Here is a 25,265-nt window from a genome sequence, read left to right as displayed (position 1 = left end):
TTTTAAAAGATGAGGTCAATCCTTCCTCATCGCTGTTGTTGTTGTTGTTTTATTGTTTGAAACAAGATTTCTGTGTAGCTCTCACGTCATGTGGACCAGGCTGGCCTCAAATTCACGGAAATCTTTCTGCCTCTGACTTCAGAGTATCTGAATTAAAGGGGTGCACCACTCTGCCCAATGACCTTCAACTCTTTAAAATAGAACGCTTTCTGTTTCTTTTGCCTCAAGAATAAGAAATTTGGTTGTTTTCTCAATTTGTTGACTGCAATCCGTGAATTCCACTTTCTTAGTTTTGTTGTTTAATATAACAAATAAGGAGTAAGTCTGTTTGGATTAAAGTAGATTGAAAGTCTTGTGTGAGAAGGAACCCGAATTTCTTTTTCAAACACAGAATTGCTTCACTGAGGCATAACTTCCAGACTCAGAGTCGCGCATTAATAATAGACACAAGCTAACGGTTGGAGATAAACGCTCACTACGAGAGCACTGCAGCCTGTGTGCCATGCCTCTGTCCTTCACTGTCCTGTGTGTGATACATCACTAAAGGAAGTCCTACCCTCTTAACAAATACTTACCAGGGTAATTGTATAAATTCACTGCTGTCCTGAACGTCTACGTGTTCATACTACATTCTTGCCTTGTGAGGAATTTCCTCATATAAAATCATGTTCTTTCTCATTTCACCCTTAGAATATTATGGAAACGCATGTCACTGTATGACTGTTAGGAAGTTAACTTTATTTTGAAGAGCACATTTGGAGCTGGATCCACGGCTCAGCGGATGAGGCAGAGGTTCTGGGTTCAATTCCCAGCACCCACATTACAGTTCCCAACCATCTGTAATTCTAGTCCGGGGCCTCCAGGGCACTCTTCTGGCCTCTGTGGGTACCAGCATGCCCATGGTGCATTTATATATTTTCAGATGAACACTCAAAATCCTGAAATAAAAATGAATGAAGCTTTAAAAAATATTGTAGCCCTGTCTTCACAACATTGCTGTCCTGAGAGACAGATGTTGCACCCTTCGTTTTTGTGTCCATGGCAGAAAAGCGTCATGCATTTGTGGATGTGACCAAAGTCATGTTTCCGTGTTTATGAAATGCCTTAGAGGTGCCGCTTACCATCACTACCCTCCCGCAGAGCCTCCTGATAACTGTGGGCTAGGTCACCTCAGTCAGTTTTCGTTTCTGTTTTTCTTACGTGAAGCAATGTTCTCATCTGACCCTCGGGAACTGGGTAGTAAGGAAACAAAGCCACCGTCCTCACAGTCCTCAGATGAGGTGGAGAGAAAAACTGTAAGTAATAGTTAGATAAGAATGCCAAAGGAATTAATTGTCCACACTGTGGTGAAGAATAATCCTGGGGACCAGATGCAGAGCGATGGGAGGATTGTCCTGAGAGACAGCGGCATAGAGAGTGGGACTGGGGTGGAAGACGTTAGGAGAGACGTTAGGAGAGACGTTAGGAGAGAGCCACTGTGGAACACTCCAGAGGACAAGTGAGCAGCAGCAAGTGGCTGGATCCGGGTCTCATGTGGGCAGGAATCACACTGCAGCTTGCTTCTCACCATGTGCCACCGGGCTGTTCATTCATCACTGATGTCCAGGAACATAAGAGGGGCCCTGGGAGAGGCCATAGTAATTTGAAGTACTTACGTGGTTTTAGTATGTTAAAGTCTTGCTGTTATTTAACCATTTCTTTTCCTTGTATTTTATAAAGAGTACGTTTACTCTAGATGGCAGGAGGCATGCTGCAGCTCGAGGAGATCCAGGCTGCAGACCCCTGTTAGAGAAAGGAGCTGTGGGGTGGCTTAGGAGAGGCAAGACCTAAATTCAACCTGCTGCAGTAGAACAAAGGATTATGTTCTCCTATGATTCTAGAAAGAACTAACCTGAACAAGTGAGAGTTGGACACACAAGAAATGTGAGGAGAGAGACGTGAAACCCGGTGGGGGTTAGGGGATCGAGGGAGTGGTAAGGCTGGCTGTGATGATCCGTACCTCTGGGTTTTAGTCAAGAGCGAGCATCTAGGAAGGTTCTCATCGAGTTGTCATTTGTTGTTGTCATTGTATTTGGTTACCCTCACATCCTTCATTACTGTCAAGCTGTAAGACAGGATTTAACAGGGACTCGAGGGTCCTTAAACAAAGCATCAAGAGAGAAAAGAATTGAGAGCATACAGACGGAGTTCCAGCGGTGCGTTTGGGGCTTAGCGGAGTAGGCAGACTTGATGGTGTGATGCACAGTGGCCAGCACGAAGGTAGGTGACCTCAGAGACCCATGAGATGAGGACAACAGAGACCACACACCTAGAGGAGCAAACAGGAAGGCAGTGAGAGCTCAGGTCTTGTTGGCATTTTTGACATGCAATTAGTGGTGATTCAGCAGATTGCAAAGAGGTCACATCATTTCGCTAATGTCATAAAACACTAAGAGCCTCATTATACCACAGAGAGTCACATTAGAGCAGGGGAATCTAGAGGCACAGCTAGCTTTGGAAGGGACATTTACATGTACCTACAAGACACATGCAAGGGACATTCTGTGCAGGTTAATGAGAAGGATTTTGTTTTTTAACAGTTTCCCTCCCTCCCTCCCTCCCTCCCTCCCTCCCTCCCTCCCTCCCTCCCCTCCTCCCCTCTTTGCTTTCTAACTTCCTCCTTTCTTCCCTCTCTCCCTCTCTTCTCTCTCTCCCTCCTATTTTGTTGGAGGTGGTAAAGACACAACCTAGTGCCTTGTGTATGTTATCACAAGCAACATGGAGCCCCAGCCCTCACTTTTTCTTGAGTTGGTTTTAGTTATTACTATGTATCCAAAGGAAAAGGAACTTGAAGGGGAGTCCCTGATGAGGAATCACATTGCTGAAAGAATGAGAACAGAGGGGGAACTGGCTGCTGGCTCAGTAGCAGGTTTTTCTGGTTCTGATTTGGGCCCCCTCTGTCTGGGAAGAGGAGGCAGGGGATTTACAGTTGAGAATTCTTTGTTTAAGAATGAAAGGGGACAGTGTCAGCAGACCATCATTGGAAAAATAAAACCAAAACTAGAGCAATGGCTCCAAGTTCCAGGAAACCTGGCACAGGGCTTCTGTTTTCCCCTGGGTCCTTATCAGATGAGGAGGTAGGGAGCAGAAACACTTTAAAAAGTGTACTGAATTTTCCGGGTTTTTTTTCAATGTTTCTTAATTGTAAAACTGTCTGAGAATTAAAAGAATGTTTTACATTTGAAATTTCCAAACCTTTGAGACTCACATTAAAGCAGTTTAAGATATTGTTACCATGCATGCGTGGGGTTACATTTGACTTCATTCTGCTCCGGATGTAGTTTGATGGTTACACCATGAGACCCTCAGGGGTCTTTGTTTGCATCTAGAACCTGCTTTTGCCAGGACACTCAGATGATGAAGTACTGTGTAAAGAGAACACTCATACCTCACGAAAGTTGAACTCCTTCTTATTGAGAAAGGATATTGCTTATTCTAAGTTTCTTGAGTTCACTGTTGTATAAAAATAATAGACACTTAATTTTTTCCCTGATTATTTTCACCTGTGAGTGATACGTACCTACATTGGTAAGCCACCTCTATGATAGCAATATACGTGTAACCATTGAAGGATTTACATTTTTTATATTCAGAATTTCTTGTGTGCCTCCAATGCTTGTCTGACCTATGTGAAAGACGTGACAGATTTGTGCACCTAACGTGATATGAATTTCTTTTAGTTGGTTAAGTGTAACACTCTAGTCAAGGTCTTAAGGCCTTGGTAGACTTTGTCCTCCACCAGACAGCTTATCCGTTCTTTGCAGGCTTCTCAACCTGAATTTTAAAGTGAGGTGAATATATTTGTGCTGCTTGCTGAACTCATGTTCCGACCGACTACCGCTCTCTGGTTCTAGGTGATAACTAGAGAACAGAGCGTAAGTCCAGGCTCATCATTTCCAATGGATGCATTGTGCTACGTGGGTTTTATAAGTATGCATGTGTGTCTATGTATGTCCCTATGCATCTGTATATTAATAGGCATATTGGTACCAATGCCTGCATTGATAAAGTGTATTTTAAGTGCATACATGAGTTTTACTGTGCACTCTTTTTCCCACGTCTTAAAGGAACAACGGTATGAGTAGCTTTTGCAGTAGCAAGAAAAAAGTGGTTTTTTTTTAGTTAAGAAAGTTTACCTTGATTTGAAAAAGGCACTATACCATTTTCTTGTCAGAATGAACTTCCTTCCAAAACTGAAGGAAGGCCAGAGCACACGACTATTTCACTGTTTGGTTTTTGCCTTCTGTATAAAATTGAGTAATAAGCAGATTATAAACTCACTTTAACTCATAAAACCGAAGAAAGTTTTAGAGATTAAGGCCAAAGTGAGATAATAAAATTTCATTTAAAGAAATGAATAAATAGCAAATGCTTTTGCTAACAAATTGACTTAACCCATCAGGAGTCATTTGAAAACAGGTGAGTTGACACATAGTAAATTTGGTGTATGGGCAGCAAGACAGATCTGTCTGTGTTCTGCCTGTATAGCCATATTGCTAGATAATTCTTGTGCTGTTGGAATAGCCGTATTGCAAACATCCTTTGCATCTTGGTCCCTGAAATCTCTGTGGATATTTTAGGTGTGGGATGGGGAGAAGTCAGAGTAGGGTTTTGCTCCTTAGCCCAGGCTTGCCTGAAACTTACAGGGTTTGTCTTGACCACAGGGTCTGGGTTTATAGGCGTGAACCAGCACTCCTGGCTGTTTTTATTTTGTTTTATTTTCCTATGGCATATGCTAAAACTAAACTAGACTGATTAAGACTAAAACATGTAAATTCTCTTCACACATGTCTCACCTCTTGGTGTATTTTGCTGTGTTCCTTGTAACCCTTAAGGAAGTATTTGAAAATGTAAGTATTTTTCCCAGGGCAATTTATAACAGATACCTCTTTGTCATAGCATATAAAACATATTGCTTTCTCTGAAGAAGCACGACAATATGTGCCAATAATATGTACTGAAAATGTGTTTCTTGAAGAAATGACTACTGTGTTTTATTTTTAAAAAGCAGCTACTGTAAAAGTGTATGAGTCAATGGTTGATGAATTAAAATCAATTTCCTGGTAAGCATCAGGCTTTCCAAAAATCTCGACAGTAGTTGAAATTAGCACTTGAACTGTAAGCTACAGTGTCCATTCATATTATGTTTGAGCAGTGGCAAGCATTACTTTGACAGACTTGCTTTAAAGATTAAGTTTACAATTAAATTACAAAAACATTGGCACACATTTTTCTCCTCCTACCAATTTCAAAGCCTTCCTACAGAAATGATATCTCTTCCAATAGGACTTTAATATGCTCTCAGTTGTTTCACTAAAACCTTATATTTAGCTTTCTTCTTCAAAGTTATATGAAAGATGGGCTGTCTTCAATGTAAATTGACATTTTTACATACATTGTGAGCCCTATATGTCAATCTAATACGGCCAGGGACATTAAATGAGTTTGTATACCCGAGCAGTTAGTATCATTTAGATCATGAATTGAGCCCTTGATTTCCTCTATTACTGAAAAGGAACGACAGTTTCAGAGTAGTACAACTGGTCACAGTATTTGTGGTCATTGTGCTTTAAGCTCTCTCAGCTTAAATTTTTAAATTTCCTTTCTTCCTCCCTCCCTCTCTCCCTTCTTTCCTTGTTCCCTCCCTCCCTTCCTTTCTTTTCCTTTCCCTGCTTCCTCCCCCCCCCCTTTCTTTCTGGTATAAAAATCTCTCTTCATAGCTCAGTCTAGCCTAGAACTCACTGTGTACCTCAGGCTAGAATCAAACTTATGGCAACCATCCTGTCTCAGCCTCTTGAGTGCTGGAATTCTAGGTCTGAGCTGCCATGATCAGCTCTCATTTGAATTTTTAACGAGTCATTGTCAGTGAATCCATGCTTAAAAACAATACTGGAGACATCCAAAGTACCCTATCCTGATTAGGAGTTGGGTTGAAGAACTAGAATAGAGCCCACCCAGATAACACTTTATTTGGTAGCCTGAATTTTACTTAGACCTGGACATTGATTTTCTGGTTGAGAGCAATCATCACAAACCATCGCTAAAAATACATGGGGATTTAATATGGTCTACCCATTAGGATAAAGAAAGGTAGGAGAAGGGAAATTGGGAAGATTCACTCTCTCATTAGAATTTGCCACTTAAAAGGACCCTGATCCTTTAGAAGATCATCTCAAAGTTACACATTTCAAGATTACTAACTTTGATCTGAATTGCAGATTTTTTAGCAAAAACTTGTATTCCACTCATTGTTATGCTAGTGAATGTGTGGAGAGGAGATTTTAATTTACGAATTTTCTTTTTCTTTTTTTTTTTTGAGACAAAGTCTCTTGTACCTCAGGTGATGTTTGAACTCCGGGTGTGTGTAGTTAGTTACAACTTCAAATGTCAGACTTCTAAGCCACTCACTTGTTTTCCTCCACAGTCCTGGGGTTGTAGGCACGGCACGAGCCACCAGATCTGCTTTCTGTAATACTGGAAATGCGACCCAGAGCTTCCGGCATGCTAGGCAAACGCTCTACGACTGGTTACAGGCTCTCCACACTCTCCCTTCTCATCTACTGTTAGGATCACTCGAGCCTGGCCCACGGGGCTCCACTAATGGTGCGCTCAACTCCTCTTTTCTCTCTTAGCCTCTTACCCCTGCCATGGTTTCTATTATGATGAAATGCTCTAACAGAAAGCACATGGGAGGAAATAGTTTATTTTACTTACATTTTCAGGCGGTCGTCCATCATCTCCAAAGAAGTCAGGACAGAAATTCAAGCAGGACAGGAACCTGAAGGGAAGAACTGATGCAGAGGTCATAGATGAGTGTTGTTTATTGATTTGATGCTCAGGACTTTCCTAGCCTACCTGCCTTCGTGCCTGCCTGCTTGCTTTTCTTCCTCCTCCTCTTCTTCTTCCTCTCCCTCTTCTTCTTCCTCTCCCTCTTCCTCTTCCTCTTCCTCTTTCTCTTCCTCCTCCTCCTCTTCTCTTCTCCTTCTTCCTCCTCCTCCTCCTCTTCTCTTCTTCTCCCTCCTCCTCCTCTTCTTCCTCTTCCTCTCCCTCCTCCTCCTCTTCTTCTCCTCCTCCTCTTCTTCTCTTCTTCTTCTTCCTCCTCCTCCTCTTCTTCTTCCTCTTCCTCTTCCTCTTCCTCCTCCTCTTCTTCTTCTCCTCCTCCTCTTCTCCTTCTTCTTCTTCCTCCTCCTCTTCCTCCTCCTCCTCCTCCTCTTCTTCTTCTCCTCCTTCCTTCCCTTCTTCCCTCCTTCCTCTCCCTCCCTCCTTCCTTCCTTCCTTCCTTCTTTCCTTCCTTTCCTTTCCTATTCTTTCTTTCTTATACAACCCATCCCAATAGTGTACCCTACTCACAGTGAGCTGTACACTAGCACCACCCCCCCATCAATCATTAATTAAGAAAATGCCAGACTTCTTGTTTACAGCCAATTTTACTAAGTCATTTCCCTCCAAAGGATGTGTGTAGGTTGTGTCAAGTTGACATTAAAAAGTAACCGGCCTTCTTACCTTTCTGAGATTTTTCTAGGAAAGAAATTTATACAACATTAGAAAGGCATTTGGCCCACACCGTTTTTAACATTGATTAATCCTGTACTTAAAACTTGCCAAGGCCCTCTGCTTTCAGGACGTCCAAATCTTCGTCCAGTGTTGGGTTCTCCACCAAGTCGCTGTTCTCTAGCTGTTTTAGCTCCCATTGCTCATTATCTTGTGAAAGTCTAAGCCACCTCTGGGCCCATCCTCCGCTCTCCCTGACCTCATGCTATTCACTCTGTAATGTTCTAGCTCACACTATTTATCCTTTCCCGGAAATTTCACTGGTGGATATCAGCCGCTTGTATTGCTTAACAGGCCAGGCCAACCCCCTCTAACTCCATTTGATTGAAGTCTCTTGGGGGACTCATCGTTTCTTTTGCACCTCCCACATGATTTGAATGATGAAGAGTAAGAACTCTGTGCAGGAAAAGCACTCCTGTGATTACTTGATGTCTGTCATTTCCCCGTGCATAACACCCTGTGTTTCCCTCCATCACTCTGCCAGTCTAATAATCAAATAAAAGCTTTGAAAGGCATTGCTTCCGCTTGAGAGACCAAATATCTGGTCTGCTGGACTTCCAGGTGGTTGGTCAAAAAAAAAAAAAAAAAACTATGCTCTAAATAGAAAAGTGAAATTGTTTAGCATGTCAAATGGAAATACAGAAGACCAGGAGTTAATTGGAGGAGAAGAGGTAAGACAATTCTGACCTGTTTTTGAGATGCAAAAATGTAAATGAATGTGGTATGGAAAAAAAACTACCTATATCCATCCAAATATATTCATGGGGTCTTCTTGTTGAGTTCCAGGTAGGGATAAATTCTGCATTCTCACATAGCATTGGGATAAAAGGGCAAAAACGCAGACCTACAGCTCCTCGTCTCTTTCCTAATTTTGCTAATATTGAAGAGGGAGGGTGCTTCTTTATGACTTTATGTTCTTTTCAATGCCTCATCATATGAAAATTTAAGTGTTACTATGACTACAAGGGACACAGGCTATAGCAACTAGCCAAGAAGATATTCTTCCCAATAGCAAAATGAATGGGGTGGTCACTATACAGCACTTGGAGGTACATGGGGTGAAGGTGTCAACATGTAAATCTCATCTCTTTTATTCTGCCAAAGAAGTCTACAAATGATAGCTTATTGATACTGCTGCTCACCAGTCATGAGCACATCACATCCAGTTTAATGCAATCACACCAGAAAAATTCTAAGTCAAAAAAAAAAAAAAAAAGAAAGAAAGAAAATAAATCTAAAAATTTTGTTCATGCAAATGAAAAATACCGAGGTTTTCTACACTTCTACAGAAGTGGGGACACATTTGGTGTTCCTACTGCTTCTTCAACCATTAAAGCAATTCAAATTGTAAAGCTAGAAGAATCCTTCACAAACTGCTGACTGATGGCATTTTGCAAATCACACTATTCTTTTTGCCCATCTCAAATGAGATGATTATTCAGTGAGAACTGAGGAGGTTAACCGTGATTATCTTCCTGATTAAGAAGTGCTTTGGGAATGAGTGAAGCACCCTTAGGATGTGTGTATGTGAGATTTGTCTCGAACAGGATTAACTGAGGGCAAAGATTCATCCTGAATTTGGATGGCTACATTCCAAGGGCTGTCACCCAGTCCTGAATCAGAAAGGAAGCCAGCTACACCTCCTTCCCTCTGTTTGCTTCCTGTTCCTAAAAATGAGCCTACAGCCTCCCTGTGGAGTGCCTTTCTGAACAGAATTGGTTGAGTTCCCAGATCCTTGAGCTGAAATAGGTTGCTTCTTTTAAGGTACCTGGTCACAGAACCAAAAAGATCAGAAGACATGTGCCAAAGAGACACAAACAAAACATTTATGCAAAACATTGTCCTTCTAATTTGAAATAGGTAGTAGTACATTCTACCCACTCAAATGCCCCTAGATCAATACAATTTTCAACCATTATTTTCCTGTTGCCTTTAAAGTTAGTTATTTTATGGTTATGTGTGTTCAGCCTGCATGTATGTCTCTCTGTGTTAAGCCTGCATGTATGTGTGCCACGTATCTGTCTGATGTACCCTAGGAGGCCAAGAGAGGGTGTCAGAATCCTTGGAAGTGGGATAAGAACTGTTGTGAGACCCTGATTTGGTGCTGGAAATTTTCACTGCCGACCTCTCTCTTCAAACCTTACTCCTCTTTTGTTTTCCTTTTTTCCTTTAATTTTTTCATTATTTAATTCTTTGGTGTGCTGCAAGTTGAGCCAGTGGCCTCCTTCATGCTAAGCAAGCAAGCATTGTACAATTGACCTTCCCACTCCATTCCTAACCCTTAATTTCAAGGATGTTTCTTTTTTGTTTCCCTTTTCTTTTGTTACGCTTTGGTTTGATATTTGAGACATGGTTTCTCTGTCTATCCAGGGTTGACCTTAAGCCTTGAATTCTCCTGCCTCTGCCTCCTCCAGTGGTAGGATTAAATGCGTGATCTACGGTTTCTGTTTATTACGTGTGTAATTCCTTATGAGGAATGTGTCACATTATCTTTTTTTTTTTTCTTTTTTCTTTTTTTTTCTTTTCGGAGCTGGGGACCGAACCCAGGGCCTTGTGCTTGCTAGGCAAGCGCTCTACCGCTGAGCCAAATCCCCAACCCCTACGTTATCTTATTGTGTAATTGTGTGGTATGAGTAGACGCCTTAATTTCTGTATCTTTTGAGTATCTTTCTATAGAGATGTACTCCTTTACTGATATGGAGGATGCTGTCAATAAGTGTTCAAATAATACTGGTGAAAAAATCCAGTCCACTTTTTAATGTGTGTGTGCTGTCAAGGCCGATTAGAAGTTCATGGAAGATGGCAGAAAAGTTCTGCTATAGTTTGCTCTTTTATGAGCTGCACAGACACACAGAAAGCCCAGTTTCTTAGGAGGTAGTGATTTTCTTTCTTTCTTTCTTTCTTTCTTTCTTTCTTTCTTTCTCTCTTTTTTTTTTTTTTGAGAATGAGAAAAGATAGAATCTTGGATTTGGGATTTCAATAAAGTATATAGTAAATTTAACAAATACTTCCGTATTTTGTTCACATGGTTGTGGTACATTAATGTGATTGCAATAATAACCACATTAGAGCTCAGCAGAAGCAACCTTCTCCAGAGATGAAACACAGGAATCAGGGGAGCGACTGTCCCCCGTGGCATGTCCTTGCTCTGAGATCACAGCCCATAATTTGTGATGCATTATCTTCTGCTGCGTTTTTAGTATGCATTTTATTTTATTCCCCTAATTACGGTAGAGTTCTGAGCTGTACAATAGTTTATAATTATTTGTCTGAAAAATTGATTTGAGCCTTGAACACATCATTTTTCTCGTTCATCAATGGGATTAATTCATTTAAATTGTTCACGCACAAATCACCAAGCTGTGTTCCTTCCACAGCAAGGGAGAGGCTTGCAAACAGCCCTGCCGATGGGCCGAGGCACATTTGCTTCTTGATACAGAGCATTACCGTTGCCTCTCATTTGGTGGTAGTTAAGATAGGAAAGAAACTCGTGCTTGGAGAAGTAGCCAGGGTTCCTTAAACAGGGTCATCGATATCTTAAAGCTCAACCCAGGGTTTGTTTGACTTAAACAAACAAACAGAAAAAACAACAACCAAGCAACGAAAACAAACAAACAAACAAACCCCCATTAACACTACTTGATTTAAAGGAAGGCATTTTACTCAGCCAGGCATCCTGGTTTTATTTCTAGCTGAGTAGCACTGTAAGAATTTCAGCCAGACCCCAGCGAGAGATGAATTTCTGTTATGTTCTGAGATGGCTCCTGCCTGGGAGCAACACTGAACTAATTTTGCTGTTGAATAATAGTTAATTAACCTGTCATCCCACATGGAGTAGACTAGAGAATTCTAGGTGACGGTCTCTCGTGTGATGTGGCTGCCCTTAAGGACTCTTATTTTTATATTGATTAGACTCTTCCTCTTTGCCTCAGATCTCACCCTGTCACCCATGTTTTGCTACCAGGGACAAGTTTTTTGAGCAGAACCCTGTTGAGATCTGGAAAACATCTACAGTGCAGTCGCCCCTTCGTCTCACAGGGACTTGAGTTATGAGTCCAATGCTCTGTCCTGTGCAGTCCGTGGTCTATTATCTCAGTGACGCTTCTTTAGGGATTGATTTTTCTTTACTGTGGATCACCTTTCCCTTGGCTCTGTCCACTTAAAATGGAAGAGGGAAAAAAAAAGAAAAAGCTTGGACAAGAGCACAAACCATCTGGGAAATAGAAGAAAAAGTAGGCATTTTTAATCTCACAAGACTTAGGATGGAGAGAAATTATGGCCTAAGGCAAACACGGCTCACTCATGCAGTAAGGCTCATGTGATTCTGTGAGCAAAAGTTGACCACCAGGCCACAGCTTTCAGAGTTGACTTCCTTCTAAAGATTATAATTTATTCAGTTGTTTGAATGTTCCTATCAACTCTGTCCAAAGGTGAAATCTTGCCATTCCCATACCAGCACCATCCTCTGTGGAAAAGTAGTTCATTGCCTGACCATGCATTTCCCAAGTTGGCCGTACATTTGGTAAATGAATTGCTCTGGCAGTAGACTTTTTTAACTCACTGAATGTGGTAATTTGAAATAACACCCTGGTCTTTCCCCTGTTATGGTCGGATTGTATTGAGTTCATGTATAGGTGTGTAAATTGCATGACTTTAATAGACAGTCAGGGAAAGCCATGCCGAGACATGCTTGGGAGAAGTGTGGGATAAACATGGGCAATGTTCTGGGTGGGGGTATGTAGCAGTTAGTGGGGCCACGCTCAGAGACAAGACATGTGAATGTGTTCTGACTCTCATGTATGTCATGGTAATAAAAGGCATGGCTTGCCGATAGTGTTTATTTATTTATTGCTGAGAATATAACCTTCAAGAGTCTGTGATGTTTGCATTGAAATAAACTTGATGGTAAAGATGCTATGAGGATACAAAATACAAAACAGAAATTATAGCAAGAATAAAGCAGAACAAACAACACTCCCATGGGCATACCTTACCTCGTAATCTTAGGAACTGGTTTCTGCAGTGTTGTGATTGGAAAATACACTACGCCTGGAGAAGATACGCCACTCACAGTTCTCACTGTGCTCTTCTAGCTTCCTGCCGGACACTGGCAGCAGAGCTGCAGATTCAGATCCGGAAAGGTCATTGTCTGAAGGGGACATTAACAGACGTCACTCTCAAAGTCTTTAGACATCAAAGATAGAGCGGAATGCACCATTGTTCTTCTTGGCACACCCCACCCCCTAAAGTGTAAGCAAGATTAAAGTTACATAAAGACATGATCACACCTCAGGCTGTGTAATAAGAATGGGAGTCAGGATGTGCTGAAGAAGTGTAGCACCTCAATTTTTTTCTAAATACAATCAGCTTGGTGTTGTTCTGGAGGTAATGATGTTCAACTTGTGAGTGTTCTATAAAGCATTGTGTTTATACTCTTACGTGTACAAGTTGGTTTCCTTTAAAACTTTGCATTTTCTTCTCTATTCCAAGAATGTGCTGGTACTTCCTGTTCTCCTCAGCTCAATCTGGTGAGCTTTGGCTGCATAACTTTTCCTGTTAATAGAGAGCAGAAAGTGTCTTTGATATGACTTGTCACCCCCAAAAGAAAGAAACACAAAAACTTCAGCTTGCCGTATATGATTCCTTAATTCCTCATGACCAAAACTAGTCCCGAATCAAATTAAAAAACAAAGTATCAGTGTTTCATAACATCAATAGATTCAGCTTCAGGAAAGCTAGATAGTAGGTTTTGAATGAGCCAAGTTAGTAAGGAAAATTCTCCACGTATGTCAGGCCCTAACAGCCGTGCTGTGATGGCAGACCATGACAAGTGTCAAGGTGTCAACTGAGAAAACACTCCACGGGGGTATTAATGTGGAGAAGGGTAATGGCAGGATATCAGCACAAACCCACTTAAGTAAATGGAGGGAAACATCTAGGCGATGCAAATACGTGATTTTCAGAACAAGAAAGAAGACGGACTAAATCAAGATGGTCTTACCTCTGCAAACTGAGGGTCAGGTCGCAGTATGCTGCAATGATCGGATCTCAACTGGTTCCATTTAGTCATTTTACAGAAAACTCATCGGACATCTTTGCTAGGCAGCACTATGGGAATACATGTCGCATTATTTGCGTTCCTTGTGTAGCAGTCCTTCTCTCTGTCTACACCGGAGCCTCACATTGATAAGGGATAGTCTATTAACATGCAAATTACCTTGCCTTTAAAATAGCTCCAATATCAGAAAGTTATGCTGGGCTACCTCTGAAAAACCAGTATGAGCATAATACAACTTCTTCACATTCAACTGAAAACGTCCTTTTGAACATTTCTGCTGTCGATTCTCAGCCTTTTGGCTAAGATCAAGCGATGACTATTTCTGCTACATCTTAGCAATTTGCATCAACTTGGCTCTCTTTTTTCTGGTATCTTTGTGTAATCCCTGCCCTACATCCTTAGTGTAGGTGAAGCACAAGTGTTACACAGTTTCACCTGTGTCTTGTGAGTGCATATGTCCTCTCCTTTGGGCACTGTGCCGCCATGCAGAAAGATGTGCATTTCTGAGGAGAGTGGATATGGTGTCGATTCCGAGTGCTTCTGGAGTCTAATGGAGGCGCTGGAATTCTGGATGTTTCCATTGTGAAGGATGTTGGCCGAACCCTAAGTGATGGGAAGAGATGCTTCCAAGCTGAAGCATAGTGCCTAAAGCAGCCGAGAGTATGTCTAAAATTTGGTGGAATGACGAGTAGTGACCATATCACTTGTCTCACTAGTCAGACTAGTGACTTCGGTCAGCACCCTGCCCCATATAGTTTTAGTGATTCTTTAATACTGACAGCCACGTTTTAGAAATGAGTTACTTTATGTGACTCGTGGATGTGAGAAGGAGTGGGCTCTGATTCTTGCCCCTTCTCTTAATCTTTTTTCTTTCTGTTTTACCTTGCCCAATTTTGTTTTCTCTTATTAAATTCTATTTTGCTGTTATCCCCTAGAAGCCCATTTGGTTTCCGATGACAGATGGGTGTGGTCCAGATGGGAAAGGAGGAGGGGAGGAAGTGGGAGGAGTAGAGGAAAGGGAAATTGTAATCAGGATGTATTATGCAAAGAAAAAACTTCTCAATAAAAATATGAGTTCTTTGCAGAAACTTAACAAATACATTAATCTATAGTTAATACAAGCTTACAAACATTTGTAAAGCAACCCAAGTTAACCAGGTATTTTGATAAAAACAAAGGTGTTTATACTGACTTCAGATGACAACTGATGTCTTTCTGCTTCAGAGTCCATTTTATTTCTGCTGTTTATTTAGTTTTTACGGTATCAGGAAAATTCTAATTCAGATAGATAATATGTTATTGAAAACCATAATTAATAACTTTTGGCCATTCAAGGATAATCTTTTATTAAGCTGAGGGTACAATAACTAGAAAATGTTACTTTCATGCTTAATGACTAAGGGTTTTAGTACTGTTCTTTCTGTGCTAACTGGCAGTTCCTGATCTGGCTGGAATAAACTGAAAAGCATTACTGGGTACCGTTTTGAAGTGGTGCTACATACACCATTCAGTACAGTGTTCCAGTAGACAACATAGCACACGTGTTGTGTTAGAGATATTTTTCTAATCATGGTCTCTTCAGCACCAAAATCAGCAAATGAGCCATTCATCTCCTTTCCTAATTGATTGATATATAGGTTTTCAATGTGTATTCTAATGATTCTGTAACTTTAGTTAGTATGCACTATAATGTCTCTTATTTCTTCTCTAATTTTATTAATTTAGGTGATGCGTTTCTCTTGGTTACTTTGCATAAAGGCTTTGGATCTCTTTCGAAGAGCTAGCTCTTTTTTTCATTGCTCCTCTATATTGGTCTGTTTGCACCCATCTCAGTAATCTATGGCCTGATTCTTTTCTGTCTGCAGATCTTTGCTTTGCATGGTTCTCAAATAAACAACTTAATGATGCACCTCAAGCTCTTAGGAAACCAAGAGCAGCCATCTTACCTTTACTAGTCCACCTGTAGCGTGCGTCATCACTGTGAGCTCTGATTTCTACCAAGACACCCTCCGAGGCACTGCTGGAATTGAGACGTGCAAATAGCAGGACGTTATCTCTCACTGAAAATGTGTTGAACAGGGCAAGCGATAGGTGTGAGACCCTGTGGTTACTGGCACTGCAGCCCTAGTGTGCTCATAATTGGTTTCTCTGTATAACTCTGATCAACTAAGTTAACCACTCCATCCTCTACAACCTAACCAAATACTAAGGTAATTCTAGTTTCCTTTCATAGTTGTTAAGACCAAGATTAGAAGGGTTAACGCTATTAAGTTATTGACTGGTATTCTACAGATGATGCATGTAATGTGTTTAGTAGGTAGGCTTAAGTCATAACCCTGGTGCTCATGATTGTGATTTTTATTTTAAAGTGGTATCTACTGGGTATAGTTGAGATATAAGTAAGTTATGAGGTTAGCCCAGATTTGAAGTCAATAGTGTCCATATAAAGCAAGTGAAGATTCAGAATGAAATAATCACGTGGGAGGAGACACAACTTGAAGCAGCGTTAATTCAATTGATGGAACATCAGAGATGGCCAGCAGTATAGGAGATCGGCAAGGGACAGTTTCTACATTGCAGTCCTAGAGAGACCCGACCCTGCCAGCGTCTTGGCTTTAGATGTCTAGTTTCCAGTACTGTGTGATTATACAGACAGTCCCTGACTTCTGATGATAAATAGTCAAAAAGCAAACAAACAAACAAACAAAACCAGCAGCAAAAAGAAATAGTTTAAAAGAATGCAAAGGAAGGTGTTTTTAATCAATAGATGCCATAATTTCCATGATGACTCTTCCAGAACTCCTGAAACCAGCAGTGAAATTCATAGTGTCATACACAAAATGCTCAGAAAGTTTAAAACAATATTACGATTGTGGATAGTTTGATCTGTTAATTGCACGCGCACGCACATGCACACACACACACAAATACATATATATATATGTATATATATATATATATATATGCTTAGATATAAATCCAGTACAGTTTCTTTATGAAGAAATCATACAGTACTAATGAAATAAAAAAGTACTTGTGTAAATAAAAACTTCTGTAGTATCAGTTTCTAATTAATCAAAATTAATTCAACCAAATTTAATTCAATCAAAATTATTCGTTGATGTCAATAAACCGACTCTAAAAGTTTTATAGTAAAGGCTTGAGACTAGCTAACATAGTACTAAAGGAAGAAAGCGAGCTGGCTGGCTTCCACTCTCTGATATGAAGAATATCTAAAAAGCTCAAGGTGTCAAAGAGAGTAACATGAGACAAAGAGTAAAGTTAGCAGCATAATGCATTAGAGAATGCAAACTAGGATCACACCAATTGAGCCAAGTGATTGGCACTGGTTTACACCAATGCAGCTATACCACATGGCCCGGCAATTTCATCCCCTTCCAGCCAATCCGGATCAAAGCAAACTTTATACCAGCCGTAAATGTAATCACCCCAGACCACACGCAATCACGGTATCTTTCAGTTACTGAGTGAATAAATTCTGACCCAGTAGTCTCCCCCTTATCCGCAGGTGTCCCGAACCCCAATCTCTAACAAATACTTGCACTACTCATAGAGCCAAACCCTTTCTGTGCAACCTTTATTCATTAATTTATAGATTAATCACAGATGAACCACACTGGCAATCGAACAGTTGTAGTTACATACCATAATAAAATCACCAGGATTGCTACCCTTAGACTTGGAAGACATTATTCTCGTGTTACTAGGCTATGGCCACAGTGCTATGGGTAGCAGATAGCACTGTAGACGCCATGGGAATTCTGGATGGAGGGATGGTTTATACACCATAGGAATTCTGGATGGAGGGATGGTTTATACACCATAGGAATTCTGGATGGAGGGATGGTTTATACACCATAGGAATTCTGGGTGGAGGGATGGTTTATGTCCCAGGAATAGCTGGACAGGTTGTAATTTTTGTCATGCTATTCAAAATGCAATGAAATTTAAAGCTGTGGGACAGTGTGTTTCATTGAGTACATTAATGTCTTAGTTGACTGGGGGTAACTGAAACCTGAAAGCACAAAACTGCATCTAAGGCATTAAGTGCTTGTCTTTTCAGGGGTCGGGGTGGTACTTCTCATGAATGCAGTGTGCCACTCGTTGATGGAAGAAATAAAAATCAGACAGACATAAGAACTTTTAGTGTGAAGAACCTAGCATGAAATTACAGGTATAGTTCTAGTAGGGAAAAAAAATCTTCAAGGCAAAATTAGGAGTGCACTGTGTTAGGATTGCAGTTGGGGGCAGGGCGAGAACCAGTGGGATGTGTCTATACCGAGGAGAAGATTTGCTGTAAAGAATTAGCTTGCTGCATTTGGAGTCTGGCAAGTCACCACTTTGTAGACACCAGGGAAGGGACAAGAATTCACAATTCCTAGACCCCTGAGCAGCCACTGTTCAACTGATATCTGAAGAGTCCTTCCTGCACGCTGGAGACTTCTTCTGTCCTCGAGGCCCATTTTTTCAATTGACTGAGCGATAGCAACACCAAGAAGGACACTGTATCACTCCGGCTTCACCAGTTGGTGCCAAGACACCAACTACAAACATCCTTCCGGGTTGACGTATAGAATTAGCAGTTCCAGTTGGAAGAGGTCAATGGCTGACTTGGATTTGATGACGAGAGATTAGTATTGGTATAAGAGACACACCGGAGAGGTTTTATAAGATAATAAAGCAATGGTAATATGTGGTAATGGTAGTCACAGTAAGACTAATTGTGGGGAAAACACCAGGGAAAGCCTGTTGCAGTGACACTCTACAAGGTGGCTTGTGAGAGTTCCCCAAACTATCAAGAAACTACATTTCAGTACAGTTTATATCCCAGAAGCAAGGGAGACAAAGAAGGAATGAAGGCAAAGAAAGGTGACACTGCGTAATAAGGCATTTGGTAATGTATCACGACGCTCTTTAATTTTAACAATATTCACAACAGAACACTACTCTGATATAAGTGGGTACTGTGGGACCATCTGAAATGTTTCTGTAAATCTTCATGGTTTTGTGATTTAGTTTTATGATTTGTTTATATTGTAATGCTATTGCTCGGACATTCAGTGGTGTGGACCTCTTGGGCCAGTGTAGATATTGCCAGTCCTAACTTCGTCCAAATGACAGTCTATTCCCACGCCATTCTGATGGCCAGAAATCCCTGTAGCCTGCAAACTTCTATAGAGGCTAAGCCTTCTTTTCCTTCCTAGTTTTTGGTGACTTAAGCCTTTCCTTAATTTTTTTTTTAAACTTTCAAATACACCACTGGAACACACCTCTGTCTACACCTCTGCTTTCTGCTTTCTCCACGTTCTGCTTTCCACATGTTAAGTGACTGTCACCCTTTCCCAGATGACACAAGCAAACTTATAAGATGCCTTTCTGTTATCCTTAATTTCTAATTGCCTCTGCAAAGGAAATTATTCAACTAAAGCCTGAGTTCATGTAGCAGACTTTGCGACCTACTGGGTGGCAAGGCAGCTGTTCAAACCATATCTAACAGGCTAACAGGTCATAGGTCTAAGATACCGACGTGCTCCTGTGGGTGTGGCCAAGGACGCATACCCCAAAATACACCCGTTTGTAGTGCGAATGGGCATACAGGCGACCTACCAAGCACTACAACTTCCCTAATAATGGCTACGATGAGAATTCGCATTATCCACATGCCATATTATTCACTGGTAAAAGCGTTCTTTTAGTTTTTATTTTATTTTGCTGATGCTCTCTTTGTAGCCATGGCACCGAGACTAAACAGACTTGCCTAAAGTTCAGTAGCTGTCGAATTCCAAATCTATGCTAATTAATAATGTTTACAGCAAACTTCATCTCAGACATGCCCAATCTGTAGACACGGGAGAGGACGTTTACATCAAGCCCTGTCAGCTTCTTGGTGTGAAGATTTGTCAGTCTTAGCTAGGAGGATGCCCTGACACAGATCACTAAAGCTTCTTTAGTTTTAGGATGTCAGGTAAAGTCTCCATTATCTAACCTTCCACTCTCCCTTTAACAGTTTCCAATCCCCTTATACTTTCTTATTCAGGTTACTCTCCCTTAGGTATAACCATCCAACCACTCTACCCCTCAAACACACGCATGCATTTCTATCAATTTGATCTCTGTCTTTCCCAAGGGTTTAAAAATTGAGACTTAATAATGGAAAGATTGGTTAAACCACACTGTGAGAAAGTGAACCATTTCCAGGAGCCATTACAAATGGGGAGATGTGAAATAGATGTGTCTGATGAAGTAAGTGATTCAGATAGAACAATTAACAGATGGCAAGAGCAATTACATATTCACAGTTCTGGCCAAGAGCATTTGGTAGATATAATTACCTTACAGGTGTTAACCACCCTGGATCCTAGAATGAGACATCTCTGGGCACTAAGAGACACAGTTAAATGACGGATGGTCACAAATTAGCAAACACCCTATTGGCTCCTTTTTTTTTTTTTTAAAAGACATAAACCAGAAAGCTAAATTCAGTTCTTGGAGTCTAATGCTAAGTTCACAAAAAGTGAAACTTAAATGGGCGAGCAGGTGTGGAGTAATCTTCACATTGATTGCTTGGGTGGGAAAATACTGCACATTAAAAGACATTTAAAATTCACTCAGCATTTGCAAGGTACAAAGTCCAAACAGGCAATCATTTATGGAAAAGGTAGCAGCTGTTAGGACGTATTCCTTTGAGGTTTTTTTTTTTTTTTTTTAATTACCTGAGTTTCATATGCAAAGCAGTACTTTTAGACCACTTTCTAAAAAATTTTTTTTCTGAGTTTGTAGTTAAGTTTTTCATAGCCTTAAGAAGATCATAATAGAATATAATTACAAGAATTTGTTACTATTTTTACCTCCAACTCTTTTTGACAAAAAGTTCTTTGAAATATCTAGATAGTCTAATGTTTACACACTTTCACATTAGGTCATGCAGACAGTTTTAGTTTATTTTCGTTTGAGGGTGGATATCAGTGTTTGGTCCTTTCACATAACATTTGAATTAGGTTGAAACTTTCAGTGAGGAAATGTTAACTACTACTTACACTATTTCAATTAAAACAGGAAAAGGAAAGTCCTCCCCACTGTGATTAACCGCCATGTCTGAATCTGAATTTGAGCATTCCTCTGCTCTGAGTGTGGCCTAATACACCCACACACACACACACACACACACACAAATACACACACACACACAGACTCACACACACACACACACACATACAGACAGACAGAGAGACAGTGACAGAGACAGAGAGAGACAGAGACAGAGAGACCTTTACTTTCTTTAAGTTGTACTTTAAAATGCTTGAGTTTGTTTAACCAAAGCTATTTCTAAAGCTTTTACACAAGTGTGACTGTTTCTCGGGTATTTTATTCTAGAAAAAAGTTATAATTCTAAATACTTAACCATTGATTTATACAAGCCTATATCCTGCCCTCTCCCTCAGCCTCCCTCTCTCTCCCCCTCTTCTCTTCTCCCCCCTCCCTTTTCCTCCATCTTGAGATGGAAGTCTAAGTGTGCTGACCAGGGTGGCCTCATACTTTTGAGCTTGTGGGGTCCCCCTCATGCAGCCTTCCTTTTAAGCCCTGGGATTCTGAACCTAGGCTACCGTTCAGCTTCCTATACTCTCTTTTAAACTTCCTTCGGATTTTTTTCCCTCTGTTAGTACTACATAAACAAGAGAGGATGGATTGTTTCTCCCCTAAATCTGAGGATTAAAACCTTCTATTGATTAGTTTATTATTTAAAAATATACTTTAAGACACCCAAGTTTCCAAGGCATTTGTATTATGTACTGGTACACAGAGACAGGATAATAAAAGGCTAAATGTTTAATGTAGTATTTTTTTCACTTGTAGGAACTATTTTAAGTAATGTAAATGTCACTTTACCAAAACATGCTGTAATTTTTCTTTAACATTATATTCGCTATGGTAATGATCGAGTGCATTTCATTGTCTTGAAATACACTGTAAAAAACTAAACTGATTTGTTTCTAATTTTTTTTGAGTAAACCTGATGCTTTCTCGTGTTGAAGGCATGACATTATTCTCTCTTGATAGTGGAATAATCAAGAAATAAATTTCCCATAAGCATGCATAAGATCATATATGGCCACATATTGCCACTTTATAAGTGCAGTCATTGGTTCAAGAATTTGAGTGTAATTGTCCATTTCTATTAAATACAACTGGGAATGTAGCTCGGTGTAGTGTGCGTTCCTCCTATGTCTGAGGTTCTGAATTCGATTCTGAGCAAACCGTGTGAATGTGTGCGTGTGCACTCTCATGTACACACACTCTCACCCGCATACACACAGTCATTGAATAATTTTTAAAACTTGACACTTGCCATGGACATACACTATATCTTTGATCCCTTTTTGTTGTTTGTTTTTGCTGTTTCCAAAATGAATAATACTAATAATACTAATTTGCAAGGTGGTTGATATCCCTGTGTTTTCTTGCTTTAGGATGAAAATAACTCAATTTCTAATCTGTGAGCTGTTTTATAAATAAAAAGACAAATTTGTAATCCCATACCATATCTTTTAAGCATAATATAATAGGTTCACATACCTCTTGATAGTAAGAGAGAAATGTGAAATCAAAACCCTAGATCTGAAAGGGGTTTTGTAGAAGAAGCAAATGTAACCATCCTTCCCAAGTAGAATTAAGTCTAAACTGTAGTATGAGAAACACATATAAAACTGAAGAGTACAGATAGCTTTGGTTAAGAGTGTTTTATGATAGCGCTTGTTTGCACATTTTATTAGTGAATGTTGAAGGAACAGATTCTTTTCTGGAGCACTGACAGTTTGGAAGACCTACTATATGTTAAGGAAATCTAACTGTTATCACCATGCTATTTTTCAAAGAAATTAACAATATAGCTGAAAGTCTATCCACTGGAAAATTAAATTTCAAAAAAGTTAATTCTGAATTTTTGACCCTCACATACTTTTATGTTAATAATACAAAGACAATTGGTAGAGGTGATTTTATTTTATTTTTGTTTTGGTGTTTGCTTGTTTAAGACTAGAACTTTCCGTGTAATCCAGACAGGCCAGGAACTTGCTGGGTATCTCCGATTGCCCTTCTGACTGGAATCCTCCTGCCTCTGCTTTCCAAGTACTTGATTAACATTTGCGCCCAATAACTCTTAAAGCTCCATGTTTACTTGAGACAAAATGACACAGTGGTTATGAAAGTAAACAATGAGGTAACACAGTGGTAATTTCTTAATTACTGAAAACTAGATAAGAAAGTAAATGGAAAGGATATAATAAATTATCTTAAGGAGATAAAAATCTAGACAGCTGCAGAATTTATACACAGTAGCTTTTAAAACGTTAATGTTTATAAATTGCTTCAGCTAGCATAACCAGCCTTAATAATTTGAAACTGTTTTCAAGTTTGCAAGTCTGTAGAACAATAAACGTCAGGCTCCTTGCACCGGGATTGCCTAATCTGTTTGTTTCATTCGATTACTATTGATTATTTTCCATACTTATTATACTCTGAAGACCTGTATTTCTTTCTGGAGTGCCTTCCGCCATGATGTCATCCCTCCTTAGGTCTAGAATTCTGCTCATCAAACATAAGCACTTAAAAAGCCAGCACCAGAATTTTAGTAAAGATGAACTTCAATTTTTTTTAAGATAATTCCTTATAATCATCTCCCGACATCCTGTTGTTAATTGTGTACCATTATCTGTGAGCCAAATGAACTGTGACTCAGAAATGTTTCTGTTGTTGATAGTGTTCACCCAGCCAATCAGAGGGCTGCTTGATATCAAACACTCCAGTTCTATGACTGTGCTCTTACCCGCATCTCACACTCAAGTTGGCAAGTTTACTTTTAATAGTGTGGACTCCATGGACAGGCTTAGGAAGAACAGCCAGATCCACTTTGAATCAAGCTTTGAATTCTTTCTTCTTTGCTTGGACATGATTGACTGACCAGGCACCTGTCTGGTACTTTCCTTTGGTTGTGAAACATGCAGTTTGTTACAAGAGTATTTTAGAGAAATACTTTGTCATTACCGTTGTGTAAGAATGTCCCGATGTCCCGGTGGTTGGAGTGAAGCTCCAGGGTAAAGTGCAGGGGTTGTTCTTGAGAAAGTATGTGTTGCTGTGGTTGGTGAATCTGCTCTGAACTCCCAGTGGTGGTGCACTTTCCTTGCTACCTGCCCCAGTGATCTGGATTCTCCAAGGAAAGACACACAGACACACACACACACACACACACACACACACACACACAGACACACACACACACAAACACAGACACACAGACACACACACACAGACACACACAGACACACACACACAGACACACACACAGACACACACACACACACACACACACACACACACACACACACACACACACCCTTCTATTTTAATATACCTTAAAAGGCTCAATGTCTGGGCCACCCCTCGACTCCCAGGTTGCTGATGCCTCCCCCTCCCATACTCCTGAGTTATTATTACTAAAATCCATCTTTGCTGCCCCAGACGCAGGCCTGCAGCCCCCCTGAGCCCAGATCCCCGTCTCTTACATGTCGAGAGTCTCTCTGTCTCTGCGTCCTACACTTCTCAAGCCTGGACCTTCTCCCTTTCTGGCATGGTGCCTTCCTCCTCCTGCATTCTTTGCTCAGGAATCCTAAAAGTCCTGCCTCTGTCTTCCTGCCCAACCATTGGCTTCCAGCAACTTTATTTACCAAATTTTATCAAAACCAACTGGGGGGCAGGGACCCTTAGCATCCTACATGTAGATGTGTTAATTCCCGTTAATTTCGGGAACCCAATTAGCATAATACAAGCAATTAACAAAATCCACAACAAGCATGCTGCTCTTCTGTCCTGGTTTTGCAACTTTAAAAAGCTGCTAGGGCTACCACACGTCTATGTTAATAAGAGTACGCAGGAAAACTGGCGTGGGCAGTGCTTTGCCACTGTAGTGTGATGACCTGAGTTCAGTCCCCACATTGCACATCAAAAACTCAGTGTGGTGAGCCATCCATGTGTGACTCTAGTGCTATGTGCTGTGAGCCGAAGACCTGTGAGTTACCGTGTGAACTATGACCTATGACCCCTGAGGAATCTCCCAAGTTTGTCCTCTGAACACAAACACACATGTACACACACACATGCACACACCCACGTGTGCCCATGTACATGTGTTATATTTAAAAAACATTGTATAGAAAATCTCCATCTTAGAAAAGATATACCTTAAAATGTGATTTATTCAATATTAGAGCATGTGTGTGTCGACTTTCAGACTTTTAATTCTAAGTTGAACACTAGTAATAAAGCATATCTTATTCATATCGTATTTCAGAATCTACTATACACTTTATTCAAAGTCTACTATATCAACTTTCAAAGTTGATTTAAGACGTGTATTAGCATACCCGTTTGATTAAAAAAGGAGTATATAAAGATTTCCTACTTTAGTATGAGATTTGCCTTTACTGTTTTGATTCATTTTAAATGGTTATTATTAAGAGGAGGTAATTACTTGCTAATTTCTTTTTTATAATCTAGCTTCCCTCGTAAACTGATTTCCCTGCGGCATCTGCCTATCTATACA

General features: G+C 40.4%; 1 protein-coding gene and 1 long non-coding RNA gene across 25 annotated transcripts in view; one reads left to right on the top strand and one right to left on the bottom strand.

Moving 5' to 3' along the window:
* Positions 1–25,265, top strand: part of Ptprk (protein tyrosine phosphatase, receptor type, K) — a 499,334-nt gene that overhangs the window by 336,699 nt on the left and 137,370 nt on the right.
* On the bottom strand, positions 719–24,312 carry LOC120098805 (uncharacterized). Its single transcript, XR_015649143.1, has 9 exons — positions 24,229–24,312; positions 15,595–15,668; positions 13,592–13,698; positions 13,030–13,143; positions 12,585–12,739; positions 6,754–6,830; positions 2,000–2,308; positions 1,122–1,622; positions 719–938 (listed from the first exon to the last, which is right to left on the bottom strand). It is a non-coding gene; the product is annotated as an uncharacterized LOC120098805 (long non-coding RNA).

The sequence above is a fragment of the Rattus norvegicus genome, chromosome 1, assembly GCF_021556685.1.
Source record: "Rattus norvegicus strain SHRSP/BbbUtx chromosome 1, alternate assembly SHRSP_T2T, whole genome shotgun sequence".
Classification (NCBI taxonomy): Eukaryota; Metazoa; Chordata; class Mammalia; order Rodentia; family Muridae; genus Rattus; species Rattus norvegicus.
This window is presented reverse-complemented; position numbering and strand designations above follow the sequence as displayed.